Here is a 19,342-nt window from a genome sequence, read left to right on the forward strand (position 1 = left end):
ACAATACATAGCCCTGTTCATCTTCTCCTTGGTACAGTGCAGTCGTCCTGTCCCCTATGCAGAAAAACACCCCCAGAGCATGATGCTTCCAGCCCCATGCTTCACTGTAGGTATGGTATTATTGGGATGATACTCATCGTTCTTCTTCTTCCAAACAGCGACTGGAGTTAAGACCAAAATGGTCCCTGGCAAATTCAGACGGGCCTGGACATGCTGCCCCCCACCCTGGACCCACTGCAGTTTGCATATCGTCCTAACCGTTCAATGCACAACTCTATCTCCACCACACTCCAACTTGCCCTCAAACATCTTGGACAATAAGCATACCTACATTCGAATGCTGTACATAGATTTCAGCTCAGCATTCAACACTATCATCCCAAACACCTCATTGGGAAGCTGAGCCTGTTGGGCCTGAACACCTCCCTCTGTAACTGGATCCCGGACCTCAGTCAGTACGGATCGGGAACTGCACTTCCAGCACCACCACACTGAGTACTGGGGCCCCTATAGGCTGTGTGCTCAGTCCCCTGCTGTTCACTATGGAACTCCAAAGTGTTCAAAATTAAATAAATAGGACATGATGAAATAAATAACTCTATGAATAAATAAGACACATCTATGTAATATAAGAATGATATTGTGAAATAATGGAACATATTTGGAAAAAAGGTTATTATTGTGAAATATATTGCATTCTGCTATATAATTTACTTATTATTATGTAATATTTCATGGTCATTATTTTTCCCAATAACAGAGATTATTGCAGAGGCATTTTATTTAATTCATGCTGTTTTTATTTCAAAATGTAATTTTTTCAAAGTCAGTTTTTATTTCAAAATCCCGTTTGTCACGATGGCTTATTTATTTCATAATGCGACTTTTCAGCAGAATGAGTCGTTCTGTCAATCAAAAGCGATAGGGCGGAGCCAGCTGTGTGATTGGTCGCTCCTTTATTCAGACATAATTAATAGCACATGTAGCACGAGTATCGGGATAGGTCTAATGGTGCAATACGTATTCTATGCAGTAGATGGCAGTACAGTGTCTACTGGTAAATTATCCCTCTCTATCTGGGGTGCGTTTCCCGTACAACGATGTAGCTCTTTACTTAACCACCGTTGTACGATGCAACGTTGAAGAAAATAACTAACTAGTCACGAGTGTTCCCCAAAACCATAGTACCTGTGTCGCACTTCCATCGTTAGAACCATGTTGGTTTAATCTGTCGTTCTTCTTCTTCTTCGATACTATGACGGAGTAGTGCCATAGGCACATATCGCCCCCTACTGTTAAGTGTTTTTTCTCTCTCTTCGGCTCGCATTCACTGCGCTTTCGCAATGACGTTATGTAGAAGTGGTGTAATAATGTCACGAATCAACATTCATTATTAAGTTGGCTTGAGAAAGCCAACTTACTGATATCCGACTTAAACTTATTAGTGGTGCTTGCAAAGCATCACTACTATTCTCTTGCAAACTTATTATTATTAGTGGTGCTTGCAAAGCATCACTATTGTTATCTTGCAGGCTTATTATTATTCTTTTTCTTATTCTTTTTCTTCTTCTTCTTCCGTATGAAAGTTCGGCGCGTAACTAGTCCCGCACCGTTTGTCGTAGACCCATGAATGAGGTGTCAAATCGTGCGGCCTAATCGGGAATGGGGTGCTATGACTTTTCTAAGGGGTGGGTGGTTAATTGCCCCCGCAGGGGGCAATTAACCGCCCCGAAAAGTCCCATAGACTTAACATTGAGGCCAACTTTGACGGCTTGTAGCGCAGAGGGGGAATTTTGTAGAAACGTGAAATTTACAACATTTGAAGAGGTTTGCAGCCTGTGTCAGAAGATACCCCGCACAAGGGTATAGGTTTTACCCCCGGGGCAAGAGGGGTCCCTAAATTTGCCCCATTGACTTATAATGGGGATTTTGGTGAATCACTTGTCCCGCACCGTTCATCGTAGACCCATGAATGAGGTGTCAAACCATGCGGCTTATTCGGGAGTAGGGTCCTCTGACTGTTGGAAGGGGTGGGTGGTTAATTGCCCCCGCAGGGGGCAATTAACCACCCACAGACTTAACATTGAGACCAACTTTGACCGAGTACCATGAGTGAGGTGTCAAACCGTGCGGCCCATTTTTGGGAACAGGGTGCTGTGACTTTTCTAAGGGGTGGGTGGTTAATTGCCCCCGCAGGGGGCAATTAACCGCCCACAGACTTAACACTGAGAACAACTTTGACTGAGTCTTGCACCGTTCGTCGTAGATCCATGAATGAGGTGTCAAACCGTTCGGCTTATTCGGGAGTAGGCTGCTTTGACTGTTCGAAGGGGTGGGTGGTTAATTGCCCCCGCAGGGGGCAATTAACCACCCACAGACTTAACATTGAGACCAACTTTGACCGAGTCCCATGAGTGAGGGGTCAAACCGTGCGGCCCACTTTCGGGAACGGGGTGCTGTGACTTTTCTAAGGGGTGGGTGGTTAATTGCCCCCGCAGGGGGCAATTAACCACCTACAGACTTAACATTGATTTAACTGTGGATCTGACTGTCGTAGAGACACTCTTTTGCATTTATCATCATGCTCATAAGCCACGCCCCCTAGCACCCTCATTAGCATGCTGTTAGCATGATGCTAACGCGATTAGCATTTTGCTAGCATGATGCTAACAAAATTAGCATCTTGCTAGCTTTATGCTAATTTCATCAGCACATCGCTAGCATGATGCTAACCCTATTAGCATGTCGCTAGCATTATGCTAACTTTAGTGGCATTTCGCTAATAACATGTATAGAATGTTCCTAGCATCATGCTAGTGTGGTTAGCATGATGTTTAGCTGGTTAGCATGCTGCTAGCTTGATGCTAGCTATATTAGCATGTTGCTATCAAGATCCCATTGTCGAAGAGATATGGGGGGCCAGAGTTTCGCCACGGCAAGCACCACTCACATTTTCTTCAGGAAATGTACCTCTCTAGTTAAGTGTGTCTATGGTAATAGACATACTTATTACTATTCTACCGAAAAGTTTGGACGTCTCCACGCCGGAGAGCTTTGACCCGACCGCCACGTATGATGCACCGTTGCGTGCGGCTCGGCCGGGAGAACATTTGGGACCTCGGCTCCCGAAGCGATCCGACGCACCGTTTTCCCGTTATTTGGGTTTGAAAATTTCGCCTCTATTTATTATTCTTATTATTATTATTCTTCTTCTTCCGCCTAAAATTTCGGTTCGTTTCTCGTCCCGCAGTTTTGAGAAAACCCACACGTATGTTACATCGTTTCGTGCGTCCCGATCGGGAATGGTGTGCTATGACTTTTCTAAGGGGTGGGCGGTTAATTGCCCCCGCAGGGGGCAATTAACCGCCCAAAAAGTCCCATTGACTTAACATTGGGCCAAATTTGACGGCTTGTAGCGCAGAGAGGGAATTTTGTAGAAACGTGAAATTTACCATATGTGAAGATGTTTGCAGCCTGTCTCAGAAGATACAATGCACAAGGGTATAAGTTTTACCCCCGGGGCAAGAGAGGTCCCCAAATTTGCCCCATTGACTTATAATAGGGATTTTGCCGATGAACTAGTCCCGCACCGTTCATCGTAGACCCATGAGTGAGGTGTCAAAGTGTGCAGAATATTCAGCAATAGTTTTCTATGACTTTACTAAGGGGTGGGCGGTTAATTGCCCCCGCAGGGGGCAATTGACCGTGCCATTGACTTATAATGGGGATTTTGGCAAATGATAATTAGTCCTGCACCGTTCATCGTAAACCCATGAATGAGGTGTCAAACCGTGCGGCTTATACAGGAATGGGGTACAATGACTGTTCCAAGCGGTGGGTGGTTAATTGCCCCCGCAGGGGGCAATTAACCACTCACAGACTTAACACTGAGGACAACTTTGACCAAGTCCCATGAGTAAGGTGTCAAACCGTGCGCCTTATTTGGGAATGGGGTGCTGTGACTCTTCTAAGGGGTGGGTGGTTAATTGCCCCCGCAGGGGGCAATTAACCACCCACAGACTTAACATTGAGACCAACTATGGATCCCACTGGAGTATAGAAAAGAGGGAGGGCTCATTTAAGGCAGGCAACCAATCAGTCTTTCAGATTGATCATGATGCTCTTAAGCCACGCCCCCTAGCATGCTGTTAGCATGATGCTAACACGATTAGCATGTTGCTAGCATTATGCTAGCAAAATTAGCATGTTGCTAGGCTCCCTATAATTATATTAGCATGTCGCTAGCATGATGCTAACGCTATTAGCATGTTGCTAGCAATGTGCTAACTGTAGTAGCATTTCGCTAAAAACATGTGTAGAATGTTCCTAGCATTATGCTAGTGTGATTAGCATGTTGCTAGCATGACCTTTAGCCGATTAGCATGTCGCTAGTATTACATATACCATGCCCTTTTTTCTTCCGCCTAAAACTTTGCAGCGTTTCAAGCCCCGCAGTTTTGAGAAAAGCCTCACGTATGTTATATCGTTGCGAGCGGCTCGGTCGGGAATGGTGTGCTATGACTTTTGGTAGGGATCCGTCGCACGGTTTTCCCGAAATTCCCCAAAAACCACCCCATTTTTCCTCCATTCATTTCAATGGGAAATGGCCCGAAAAAGGGTGAAAACATGGGTCACTTTGAAAGCTTACCGTTCGGCCATACTTTGTCGTAGAAACATCATTCAAAGTTTAAACGGGTCACAAGACTTTTGACTTTTACAGATTGGGTCCATGTTTCGATAACTTTTACGGTTGCTTCATGAGAGCAGTTTAAGTTTGATGAAAATTTTGATTTTTCACCATGCGTGCCACTGTCAACTGCCATATTCACAGAGTGTGAATCGGAGGGTGTCTTTACACTGTCACCACGTCAATATAATACACTCTACGGACATAAGGATTCAATATGTCGTAGTCAGGAAGTTCCTGACACTCAGCGTCGAAGAATTTTTGCGATCCGACCTACGGTTCTCGGTTGGGAAGCGTTTGTTTGAGAGCATAATTACAGTTTGTGGTTCTCTGTGTCTGTCACAGAGGAGTGTGCGTGCACATGCACGACCCATCCCCCCCTCTCCACACACACTCCTCATTCCCCACACCCCCTCCTCCACCCACCTCCCCCACTGACAGGAGTTATACAGGCACTGAATAATAGCGACACTGATTAGAAGTGACCCGGCATGCGCATAGACACACTTTAAAATTTCTTCAGGAATTTTCGCTCTCTAGTATTACATATACCATGCTCTTTTTTCTTCCGCCTAAAACTTTGCAGCGTTTCACGCCCCGCAGTTTTGAGAAAAGCCTCACGTATGTTATATCGTTGCGAGCGGCTCGGTCGGGAATGGTGTGCTATGACTTTTGGTACGGATCCGTCGCACGGTTTTCCCGAAATTCCCCAAAAACCACCCCATTTTTCCCCCATTCATTTCAATGGGAAATGGCCCGAAAAAGGGTGAAAACATGGGTCACTTTGAAAGCTTACCGTTCGGCCATAATTTGTGGTAGAAACATCATTCAAAGTTTAAACGGGTCACAAGACTTTGGACTTTTACGGATTGGGTCCATGTTTCGATACCTTTTACGGTTGCTTCACGAGAGCAGTTTAAGTTTGATGAAAATTTAGATTTTTCACCATGCGTGCCACTGTCAACTGCCATATTCACAGAGTGTGAATCGGAGGGTGTCTTTACACTTTCGCCCCATCGGTATAATACACTCTACAGACATGAGGATTCAATATGTCGTAGTCAGGAAGTTCCTGCCACTCACAGTGAAAGAATTTTTGCGATCGGACCTACGGTTCTCTGTTGGGAAGCGTTTGTTTGAGAGCTTAATTACAGTTTGCGGTTCTCTGTGTCTGTCACAGAGGAGTGTGCGTGCACATGCACGACCTATCCCCCCCTTACCACACACACACCATCACCCCCCCCGCCTCCCCCACTGACAGGAGTTATACAGGCACTGAATAATAGCGACACTGATTAGAAGTGACCCGGCATGCGCATAGACACACTTTAAAATTTCTTCAGGAATTTTCGCTCTCTAGTTAAGTGTGTCTATGCAATAGACATACTTATTACTATCCTACCGAAAAGTTTGGACGCCTCCACGCCGGAGAGCTTTGACCCGACCGCCACGTATGATGCACCGTTGCGTGCGGCTCGGCCGGGAGAACATTTGGGACCTCGGCTCCCGAAGCGATCCGACGCACCGTTTAGCCGTAATTTGGGTTTGAAAATTTTGGCTTGGCTTATTATTAGTGGTGCTTGCAAAGCATCACTATTGTTATCTTGCAAACTTATTAGTGGTGCTTGCAAAGCATCACTATTGTTATCTTGCAGGCTTATTATTATTATTATTAGTGGTGCTTGCAAAGCATCACTATTGTTATCTTGCAGGCTTATTATTATTAAGTTGGCTTGAGAAAGCCAACTTACTGATATCCGACTTAAACTTATTATTATTATTATTCCGAGACTAAAATTATCAAACGCTTCTCCTCCTAGAGCTTTAACTCCACTAACTCCAAACTCGGCCCAGACCTTCAGACTGATCTCACGGGGTGTGCTATATCTTTTCTAACTGATCGGACTTACTAATTGCCCCGCAGGGGCAATTAACCGGCCCAAAAATCCCATTGACTTAACATTGAGACGAATTTTGACGGTTTGTTGCGCAGAGAGGGAACTTTGTAGAAACGTTAAATTAACCCTATTTGAAGATGTTTGCAGCCTTTGTCAAAAGATACCATGCACAAGGGTATAAGTTTTACCCCCGGGGCAAGAGAGGTCCCCAATTTGCCCCATTGACATATAATGGGGATTTTGGCGATGAACTAGTCCCGCACCATTTATCGTAGACCCATGAGTGAGGTGTCAAAGCGTGCAGAATATTCAGGAAGAATTTTTCTATGACCCTCCTAAGGGGTGGGCGGTTAATTGCCCCCGCAAGGGGCAATTAACCGTCCCATTGACTTATAATGGGGATTTTAGCGAATTATAACTGGTCCCGCACCGTTCATCGTAAACCAACAAATGAGGTGTCAAACCGTGCGCCTTATTCGGGAATGGGGTGCCGTGACTCTTCTAAGGGGTGGGTGGTTAATTGCCCCCGCAGGGGGCAATTAACCACCCACAGACTTAACATTGAGACCAACTTTGCCCGAGTCCCATGAGTGAGGTGTCAAACTGTGCGCCTTATTCGGGAAAGGAGTGCCGTGACTCTTCTAAGGGGTGGGTGGTTAATTGCCCCCGCAGGGGGCAATTAACCACCCACAGACTTAACATTGAGACCAACATTGCCCGAGTCCCATGAGTGAGGTGTTAAACCGTGAGCCTTATTCGGGGATCGGGTGCTGTGACTCTTCTAAGGGGTGGGTGGTTAATTGCCCCCGCAGGGGGCAATTAACCACCCACAGACTTAACACTGAGAACAACTTTGACCGAGTCCCATGAGTGAGGTGTCAAACCGTGCGCCTTATTCGGGAAAGGGGTGCCGTGACTCTTCTAAGGGGTGGGTGGTTAATTGCCCCCGCAGGGGGCAATTAACCACCCACAGACTTAACATTGAGACCAACATTGCCCAAGTCCCATGAGTGAGGTGTTAAATCGTGCGCCTTATTCGGGGATCGGGTGCTGTGACTCTTCTAAGGGGTGGGTGGTTAATTGCCCCCGCAGGGGGCAATTAACCACCCACAGACTTAACATTGAGACCAACATTGCCCGAGTCCCATGAGTGAGGAGTTAAATCGTGCGCCTTATTCGGGGATCGGGTGCTGTGACTCTTCTAAGGGGTGGGTGGTTAATTGCCCCGGGGGCAATTAACCACCCACAGACTTAACATTGAGACCAACTTTGACCGAGTCCCATGAGTGAGGTGTCAAACCGTGCGCCTTATTCGGGAATGGGGTGTTGTGACTTTTCTAAGGGGTGGGTGGTCAATTGCCCTCGCAGGGGGCAATTAACCCCCCACAGACTTAACATTGAGACTAACTTTGCCCGAGTGCCATGAGTGAGGTGTCAAACCGTGCGCCTTTTTCGGGAATGGTGTGCTATGACTTTTGGTAGGGATCCGTCGCACGGTTTTCCCGAAATTCCCAAATAACCACCCCATTTTCCCCTATTCATTTCAATAGGAAATGGGCCGAAAAAGGGTGAAAACATGGGTCACTTTGAAAGCTTACCGTTCGGCCAAAATTTGTCGTAGAAACATCATTCAAAGTTTAAACGGGTCACAAGACTTTGGACTTTTACGGATTGGGTCCATGTTTTGATAACTTTTACGGTTGCTTCACGAGAGCAGCTTAAGTTTGATGAAAATTTTGATTTTCCACCACGCGTGCCACTGTCAACTGCCATATTCACAGAGTGTGAATCGGAGGGTGTCTTTACACTGTCACCACGTCAATATAATACACTCTACGGGCATGAGGATTCAATATGTCGTAGTCAGGAAGTTCCTGCCACTTACGGTGAAAGAATTTTTGCGATCGGACCTACGGTTCTCGGTTGGGAAGCGTTTGTTTGAGAGCTTAATTATTTCAGTTTGCAGTTCTCTGTGTCTGTCACAGAAGAGTGTGCGTGCGCATGCACGATCCATCCCCCACACCACCGACTTGCTTATGCCAATAAGACTCAATCAAACTTCTCTTCTATGTACTATTTCTAAGCCATTCAAACTCATCTATCTATCTATCTATCTATCTATCTATCTATCTATCTATCTGTCTGTCATCTGATTATTTCTATCTATCTATAGACTTCCCTTCTATGTACTAATTCTAACACATTTTAACTCATTCAAACTTATCTAACTTTTCTAATCTATCTATCATCTGACTATTTTATCTATCTATCTATCTATCTATCTATCTATCTATCATCTATCTATCTATCTATCTATCATCTGACTATTTATAACTAATCTATCTATCTATCTATCTACCTATCTATCATCTGACTATTTCTATCTATCTATCTATCTATCTATCTATCTATCTATCTATCTATCTATCATCTGACTATTTCTATCTATCTATCTATCTATCTATCTGTAATCTGACTATTTTTATCTATCTATAGACTCAATCATGAATCTATCTATCAATCTATATATCTGTAACTGTCTATCTGTCTGACACTATCTATCTATCTATCTATCTGTCTTTTAAACCTTTTAAACTTAAACTGTTTTAACTTTTTTAACTTCTTAAACTATTTTAAACTTTTCACACTTTTAAACTTTTATCTCCGGCTTTCTCAAGCCAACTTAAAGTTTGTCTAAACAAACTTTTGTATCTAGTTATTATTAAGTTGGCTTGAGAAAGCCAACTTACTGATATCCGACTTAAACTTATTATTAAGTTGGCTTGAGAAAGCCAACTTACTGATATCCGACTTAAACTTATTATTAAGTTGGCTTGAGAAAGCCAACTTACTGATATCCGACTTAAACTTATTATTATTATTATTATTATTATTATTCCGAGACTAAATTTATAAACTCTATCTCCTCCTAGAGCTTTAACTCCACTAACTCCAAACTCGGCCCAGACCTTCAAACTGATCTCACGGGGTGTGCTATATCTTTTCTAACTGATCGGACTTACTAATTGCCCCGCAGGGGCAATTAACCGGCCCAAAAATCCCATTGACTTAACATTGAGACGAATTTTGACGGTTTGTTGCGCAGAGAGGGAACTTTGTAGAAACGTTAAATTAACCCTATTTGAAGATGTTTGCAGCCTTTGTCAAAAGATACCATGCACAAGGGTATAAGTTTTACCCCCGGGGCAAGAGAGGTCCCCAATTTGCCCCATTGACATATAATGGGGATTTTGGCGATGAACTAGTCCCGCACCATTTATCGTAGACCCATGAGTGAGGTGTCAAAGCGTGCAGAATATTCGGGAAGAATTTTTCTATGACTTTACTAAGGGGTGGGCGGTTAATTGCCCCCGCAGGGGGCAATTAACCGTCCCATTGACTTATAATGGGGATTTTAGCGAATTATAACTAGTCCCGCACCGTTCATCGTAAACCAACAAATGAGGTGTCAAACCGTGCGCCTTATTCGGGAATGGGGTGCCGTGACTCTGCTAAGGGGTGGGTGGTTAATTGCCCCCGCAGGGGGCAATTAACCACCCACAGACTTAACATTGAGACCAACATTGCCCGAGTCCCATGAGTGAGGTGTCAAACCGTGCGCCTTATTCGGGGATCGGGTGCTGTGACTCTTTTAAGGGGTGGGTGGTTAATTGCCCCCGCAGGGGGCAATTAACCACCCACAGACTTAACATTGAGACCATCATTGACCGAATCCCATGAGTGAGGTGTCAAACCGTGCGCCCTATTCGGGAATGGGTTGCCGTGACTCTTCTAAGGAGTGGGTGGTTAATTGCCCCCGCAGGGGGCAATTAATCACCCACAGACTTAACATTAAAAACAACTTTGACCGAGTCCCATGAGTGAGGTGTCAAACCGTGCGCCTTATTCGGGAATGGGGTGCCGTGACTCTTCTAAGGGGTGGGTGGTTAATTGCCCCCGCAGGGGGCAATTAACCACCCACAGACTTAACACTGAGAACAACTTTGACCGAGTCCCATGAGTGAGGTGTCAAACCGTGCGCCTTATTCGGGAAAGGGGTGCCGTGACTCTTCTAAGGGGTGGGTGGTTAATTGCCCCCGCAGGGGGCAATTAACCACCCACAGACTTAACATTAAGACCAACATTAACCGAATCCCATGAGTGAGGTGTCAAACTGTGCGCCCTATTCGGGGATCGGGTGCTGTGACTCTTCTAAGGGGTGGGTGGTTAATTGCCCCCGCAGGGGGCAATTAACCACCCACAGACTTAACATTAAAACCAACTTTGACCGAGTCCCATGAGTGAGGTGTTAAACCGTGCGCCTTATTCGGGGATCGGGTGCTGTGACTCTTCTAAGGGGTGGGTGGTTAATTGCCCCCGCAGGGGGCAATTAACCACCCACAGAATTAACATTAAAACCAACTTTGACCGAAACCCATGAGTAAGGTGTCAAACCATGCGCCTTATTCGGGAATGGGGTGCTGTGACTGTTTGAAGGGGTGGGTGGTTAATTGCCCCCGCAGGGGGCAATTAACCACCCACAGACTTAACATTGAGACCAACATTGCCCGAGTCCCATGAGTGAGGTGTTAAACCGTGCGCCTTATTCGGGGATCGGGTGCTGTGACTCTTCTAAGGGGTGGGTGGTTAATTGCCCCCGCAGGGGGCAATTAACCACCCACAGAATTAACATTAAAACCAACTTTGACCGAAACCCATGAGTGAGGTGTCAAACCATGCGCCTTATTTGGGAATGGGGTGCTGTGACTTTTCTAAGGGGTGGGTGATCAATTGCCCTCGCAGGGGGCAATTAACCCCCCACAGACTTAACATTGAGACTAACTTTGCCCGAGTGCCATGAGTGAGGTGTCAAACCGTGCGCCTTTTTCGGGAATGGTGTGCTATGACTTTTGGTAGGGATCCGTCGCACGGTTTTCCCGAAATTCCCAAATAACCACCCCATTTTCCCCTATTCATTTCAATGGGAAATGGCCCGAAAAAGGGTGAAAACATGGGTCACTTTGAAAGCTTACCGTTCGGCCATAATTTGTCGTAGAAACATCATTCAAAGTTTAAACAGGTCACAAGACTTTGGACTTTTACGGATTGGGTCCATGTTTTGATAACTTTCACGGTTGCTTCACGAGAGCAGTTTAAGTTTGATGAAAATTTAGATTTTTCACCATGCGTGCCACTGTCAACTGCCATATTCACAGAGTGTGAATCGGAGGGTGTCTTTACACTGTCACCACGTCAATATAATACACTCTACGGGCATGAGGATTCAATATGTCGTAGTCAGGAAGTTCTTGCCACTTACGGTAAAATAATTTTTGCGATCGGACCTGCGGTTCTCGGTTGGGAAGCGTTTGTTTGAGATCTTAATTATTACAGTTTGCGGTTCCCTGTGTCTGTCACAGAAGAGTGTGCGTGCGCATGCACGACCCATCCCCCGCACCACCGACTTGTTAATGCCAATTAGACTCAATCAAACTTCTCTTCTATGTACTATTTCTAACCCATTCAAACTCATCTATTTATCTATCTATCTATCTATCTATCTATCTATCTATCTGTAATCTGATTATTTCTATCTATCTATAGACTTCCCTTCTATGTACTATTTCTAACACATTTTAACTCATTTAAACTTATCTAACTTTTCTAATCTATCTATCATCTGACTATTTTAACTAATCTATCTATCTATCTATCTATCTATCTATCTATCTATCTATCTATCTATCTATCATCTGACTATTTCAACTAATTTATCTATCTATCTATCTATCTATCTATCTATCTATCATCTGACTATTTATAACTAATCTATCTATCTATCTATCTATCTATCTATCTATGTATCTATCATCTGACTATTTCTAACTAATCTATCTATCTATCTATCTATCTATCTATCTATCTATCTATCTATCTATCTATCTATTTCTATCTATCTATCTATCTATCTATCTATCTATCTATCTGTAATCTGACTATTTTTATCTATCTATATACTCAATCATGAATCTATCTATCCATCTATATATCTGTAACTGTCTATCTGTCTGACACTATCTATCTATCTATCTATCTATCTATCTATCTATCTATCTATGTATCTATCATCTGACTATTTCTAACTAATCTATCTATCTATCTATCTATCTATCTATCTATCTATCTATCTATCTATCTGTCTTTTAAACCTTTTAAACTTAAACTGTTTTAACTTTTTTAACTTCTTAAACTATTTTAAACTTTTCACACTTTTAAACTTTTATCTCCCGCTTTCTCAAGCCAACTTAAAGTTTGTCTAAACAAACTTTTGTATCTAGTTATTATTAAGTTGGCTTGAGAAAGCCAACTTACTGATATCCGACTTAAACTTATTATTATTATTATTATTATTATTATTATTATTATTCCGAGACTAAATTTATAAACTCTATCTCCTCCTAGAGCTTTAACTCCACTAACTCCAAACTCGGCCCAGACCTTCAAACTGATCTCACGGGGTGTGCTATATCTTTTCTAACTGATCGGACTTACTAATTGCCCCGCAGGGGCAATTAACCGGCCCAAAAATCCCATTGACTTAACATTGAGACGAATTTTGACGGTTTGTTGCGCAGAGAGGGAACTTTGTAGAAACGTTAAATTAACCCTATTTGAAGATGTTTGCAGCCTTTGTCAAAAGATACCATGCACAAGGGTATAAGTTTTACCCCCGGGGCAAGAGAGGTCCCCAATTTGCCCCATTGACATATAATGGGGATTTTGGCGATGAACTAGTCCCGCACCATTTATCGTAGACCCATGAGTGAGGTGTCAAAGCGTGCAGAATATTCGGGAAGAATTTTTCTATGACTTTCCTAAGTGGTGGGCGGTTAATTGCCCCCGCAGGGGGCAATTAACCGTCCCATTGACTTATAATGGGGATTTTAGCGAATTATAACTGGTCCCGCACCGTTCATCGTAAACCAACAAATGAGGTGTCAAACCGTGTGCCTTATTCGGGAATGGGGTGCTGTGACTCTTCTAAGGGGTGGGTGGTTAATTGCCCCCGCAGGGGGCAATTAACCACCCACAGACTTAACATTGAGACCAACATTGCCCGAGTTCCATGAGTGAGGTGTCAAACCGTGCGCCTTATTCGGGGATCGACTCTTATTCGGGGATCGACTCTTCTAAGGGGTGGGTGGTTAATTGCCCCCGCAGGGGGCAATTAACCACCCACAGACTTAACATTGAGACCAACATTGCCCGAGTCCCATGAGTGAGGTGTTAAACCGTGCGCCTTATTCGGGGATCGGGTGCTGTGACTCTTCTAAGGGGTGGGTGGTTAATTGCCCCCGCAGGGGGCAATTAACCACCCACAGAATTAACATTAAAACCAACTTTGACCGAAACCCATGAGTAAGGTGTCAAACCATGCGCCTTATTTGGGAATGGGGTGCTGTGACTGGTTGAAGGGGTGGGTGGTTAATTGCCCCCGCAGGGGGCAATTAACCACCCACAGACTTAACATTGAGACCAACATTGCCCGAGTCCCATGAGTGAGGTGTTAAATCGTGCGCCTTATTCGGGGATCGGATGCTGTGACTCTTCTAAGGGGTGGGTGGTTAATTGCCCCCGCAGGGGGCAATTAACCACCCACAGAATTAACATTAAAACCAACTTTGACCGAAACCCATGAGTGAGGTGTCAAACCGTGCGCCTTATTCGGGAATGGGGTGCTGTGACTTTTCTAAGGGGTGGGTGATCAATTGCCCTCGCAGGGGGCAATTAACCCCCCACAGACTTAACATTGAGACTAACTTTGCCCGAGTGCCATGAGTGAGGTGTCAAACCGTGCGCCTTTTTCGGGAATGGTGTGCTATGACTTTTGGTAGGGATCCGTCGCACGGTTTTTCCGAAATTCCCAAATAACCACCCCATTTTCCCCTATTCATTTCAATGGGAAATGGCCCGAAAAAGGGTGAAAACATGGGTCACTTTGAAAGCTTACCGTTCGGCCATAATTTGTCGTAGAAACATCATTCAAAGTTTAAACGGGTCACAAGACTTTGGACTTTTACGGATTGGGTCCATGTTTTGATAACTTTCACGGTTGCTTCACGAGAGCAGTTTAAGTTTGATGAAAATTTTGATTTTTCACCATGCGTGCCACTGTCAACTGCCATATTCACAGAGTGTGAATCGGAGGGTGTCTTTACACTGTCACCACGTCAATATAATACACTCTACGGGCATGAGGATTCAATATGTCATAGTCAGGAAGTTCCTGCCACTCACGGTGAAAGAATTTTTGCGATCGGACCTACGGTTCTCGGTTGGGAAGCGTTTGTTTGAGAGCTTAATTATTACAGTTTGCGGTTCTCTGTGTCTGTCACAGAAGAGTGTGCGTGCCATCCCCCACACCACCGACTTGCTAATGCCAATTAGACTCAATCAAACTTCTCTTCTATGTACTATTTCTAACCCATTCAAACTCATTCAAACTCTATCTATCTATCTATCTATCTATCTATCTGTCTGTCATCTGATTATTTCTATCTATCTATAGACTTCCCTTCTATGTACTATTTCTAACACATTTTAACTCATTCAAACTTATCTAACTTTTCTAATCTATCTATCATCTGACTATTTTATCTATCTATCTATCTATCTATCTATCTATCTATCTATCTATCTATCATCTATCTATCATCTATCTATCTATCTATCTATCTATCATCTGACTATTTATAACTAATCTATCTATCTATCTATGTATCTATCTATCATCTGACTATTTCTAACTAATCTATCTATCTATCTATCTATCTATCTATCATCTGACTATTTATAACTAATCTATCTATTTATCTATATATCTATCTATCATCTGACTATTTCTAACTAATCTATCTATCTATCTATCTATCTATCTATCTATCTATCTATCATCTGACTATTTCTATCTATCTATCTATCTATCTATCTATCTATCTATCTGTAATCTGACTATTTTTATCTATCTATAGACTCAATCATGAATCTATCTATCAATCTATATATCTGTAACTGTCTATCTGTCTGACACTATCTATCTATCTGTCTTTTAAACCTTTTAAACTTAAACTGTTTTAACTTTTTTAACTTCTTAAACTATTTTAAACTTTTCACACTTTTAAACTTTTATCTCCGGCTTTCTCAAGCCAACTTAAAGTTTGTCTAAACAAACTTTTGTATCTAGTTATTATTATTATTATTCCGAGACTAAATTTATAAACTCTATCTCCTCCTAGAGCTTTAACTCCACTAACTCCAAACTCGGCCCAGACCTTCAAACTGATCTCACGGGGTGTGCTATATCTTTTCTAACTGATCGGACTTACTAATTGCCCCGCAGGGGCAATTAACCGGCCCAAAAATCCCATTGACTTAACATTGAGACGAATTTTGACGGTTTGTTGCGCAGAGAGGGAACTTTGTAGAAACGTTAAATTAACCCTATTTGAAGATGTTTGCAGCCTTTGTCAAAAGATACCATGCACAAGGGTATAAGTTTTACCCCCGGGGCAAGAGAGGTCCCCAATTTGCCCCATTGACATATAATGGGGATTTTGGCGATGAACTAGTCCCGCACCATTTATCGTAGACCCATGAGTGAGGTGTCAAAGCGTGCAGAATATTTGGGAAGAATTTTTCTATGACTTTCCTAAGGGGTGGGCAGTTAATTGCCCCCGCAGGGGGCAATTAACCGTTCCATTGACTTATAATGGGGATTTTAGCGAATTATAACTGGTTCCGCACCGTTCATCGTAAACCAACAAATGAGGTGTCAAACCGTGCGCCTTATTCGGGAATGGGGTGCCGTGACTCTTCTAAGGGGTGGGTGGTTAATTGCCCCCGCAGGGGGCAATTAACCACCCACAGACTTAACATTGAGACCAACTTTGACCGAATCCCATGAGTGAGGTGTCAAACCGTGCGCCCTATTCGGGATTGGGTTGCCGTGACTCTTCTAAGGGGTGGATGGTTAATTGCCCCCGCAGGGGGCAATTAACCACCCACAGACTTAACATTGAGACCAACATTGACCGAATCCCATGAGTGAGGTGTCAAACCGTGCGCCCTATTCGGGAATGGGTTGCCGTGACTCTTCTAAGGGGTGGGTGGTTAATTGCCCCCGCAGGGGGCAATTAACCACCCACAGACTTAACATTAAGACCAACATTAACCGAATCCCATGAGTGAGGTGTCAAACTGTGCGCCCTATTCGGGAATGGGTTGCCGTGACTCTTCTAAGGGGTGGGTGGTTAATTGCCCCCGCAGGGGGCAATTAACCACCCACAGACTTAACATTAAAACCAACTTTGACCGAGTCCCATGAGTGAGGTGTCAAACCGAGCGCCTTATTCGGGAATGGGGTGCTGTGACATTTCTAAGGGGTGAGTGATCAATTGCCCTCGCAGGGGGCAATTAACCACCCACAGACTTAACATTGAGACTAACTTTGCCCGAGTGCCATGAGTGAGGTGTCAAACCGTGCGCCTTTTTCGGGAATGGTGTGCTATGACTTTTGGTAGGGATCCGTCGCACGGTTTTCCCGAAATTCCCAAATAACCACCCCATTTCCCCCTATTCATTTCAATGGGAAATGGCCCGAAAAAGGGTGAAAACATGGGTCACTTTGAAAGCTTACCGTTCGGCCATAATTCGTCGTAGAAACATCATTCAAAGTTTAAACGGGTCACAAGACTTTGGACTTTTACGGATTGGGTCCATGTTTTGATAACTTTCACGGTTGCTTCACGAGAGCAGTTTAAGTTTGATGAAAATTTTGATTTTTCACCATGCGTGCCACTGTCAACTGCCATATTCACAGAGTGTGAATCGGAGGGTGTCTTTACACTGTCACCACGTCAATATAATACACTCTACGGGCATGAGGATTCAATATGTCGTAGTCAGGAAGTTCCTGCCACTTACGGTGAAAGAATTTTTGCGATCGGACCTACGGTTCTCGGTTGGGAAGCGTTTGTTTGAGAGCTTAATTATTACAGTTTGCGGTTCTCTGTGTCTGTCACACAAGAGTGTGCGTGCGCATGCACGACCCATCCCCCACACCACCGACTTGTTAATGCCAATTAGACTCAATCAAACTTCTCTTCTATGTACTATTCGTAACCCATTCAAACTCATCTATTTATCTATCTATCTATCTATCTATCTATCTGTAATCTGATTATTTCTATCTATCTATAGACTTCCCTTCTATGTACTATTTCTAACACATTTTAACTCATTCAAACTTATCTAACTTTTCTAATCTATCTATCATCTGACTATTTTAACTAATCTATCTATCTATCTATCTATCTATCTATCTATCTATCTATCATCTGACTATTTCAACTAATTTATCTATCTATCTATCTATCTATCTATCTATCATCTGACTATTTATAACTAATCTATCTATCTATCTATCTATCTATCTATGTATCTATCATCTGACTATTTCTAACTAATCTATCTATCTATCTATCTATCTATCTATCTATCTATCATCTGACTATTTCTAACTAATCTATCTATCTATCTATCTATCGATTTATCTATCTATCTATCTATCTATCTATCTATCTATCTATCTATCTATCATCTGACTATTTCTATCTATCTATCTATCTATCTGTCATCTGACTATTTCTAACTAATCTATCTATCTATCTATCTGTAATCTGACTATTTTTATCTATCTATAGACTCAATCATGAATCTATCTATCAATCTATATATCTGTAACTGTCTATCTGTCTGACACTATCTATCTATCTATCTATCTATCTATCTGTCTTTTAAACCTTTTAAACTTAAACTGTTTTAACTTTTTTAACTTCTTAAACTATTTTAAACTTTTCACACTTTTAAACTTTTATCTCCGGCTTTCTCAAGCCAACTTAAAGTTTGTCTAAACAAACTTTTGTATCTAGTTATTATTATTATTATTCCGAGACTAAATTTGTAAACTCTATCTCCTCCTAGAGCTTTAACTCCACTAACTCCAAACTCGGCCCAGACCTTCAGACTGATCTCACGGGGTGTGCTATATCTTTTCTAACTGATCGGACTTACTAATTGCCCCGCAGGGGCAATTAACCGGCCCAAAAATCCCATTGACTTAACATTGAGACGAATTTTGACGGTTTGTTGCGCAGAGAGGGAATTTTGTAGAAACGTTAAATTAACCCTATTTGAAGGTGTTTGCAGCCTTTGTCAAAAGATACCATGCACAAGGGTATAAGTTTTACCCCCGGGGCAAGAGAGGTCCCCAATTTGCCCCATTGACATATAATGGGGATTTTGGCGATGAACTAGTCCCGCACCATTTATCGTAGACCCATGAGTGAGGTGTCAAAGCGTGCAGAATATTCGGGAAGAATTTTTCTATGACTTTCCTAAGGGGTGGGCGGTTAATTGCCCCCGCAGGGGGCAATTAACCGTCCCATTGACTTATAATGGGGATTTTAGCGAATTATAACTGGTCCCGCACCGTTCATCGTAAACCAACAAATGAGGTGTCAAACCGTGCGCCTTATTCGGGAATGGGGTGCAGTGACTCTTCTAAGGGGTGGGTGGTTAATTGCCCCCGCAGGGGGCAATTAACCACCCACAGACTTAACATTGAGACCAACATTGCCCGAGTCCCATGAGTGAGGTGTCAAACCGTGCGCCTTATTCGGGGATCGACTCTTATTCG

The sequence above is a fragment of the Clarias gariepinus genome, chromosome 9, assembly GCF_024256425.1.
Source record: "Clarias gariepinus isolate MV-2021 ecotype Netherlands chromosome 9, CGAR_prim_01v2, whole genome shotgun sequence".
NCBI lineage: Eukaryota > Metazoa > Chordata > Actinopteri > Siluriformes > Clariidae > Clarias > Clarias gariepinus.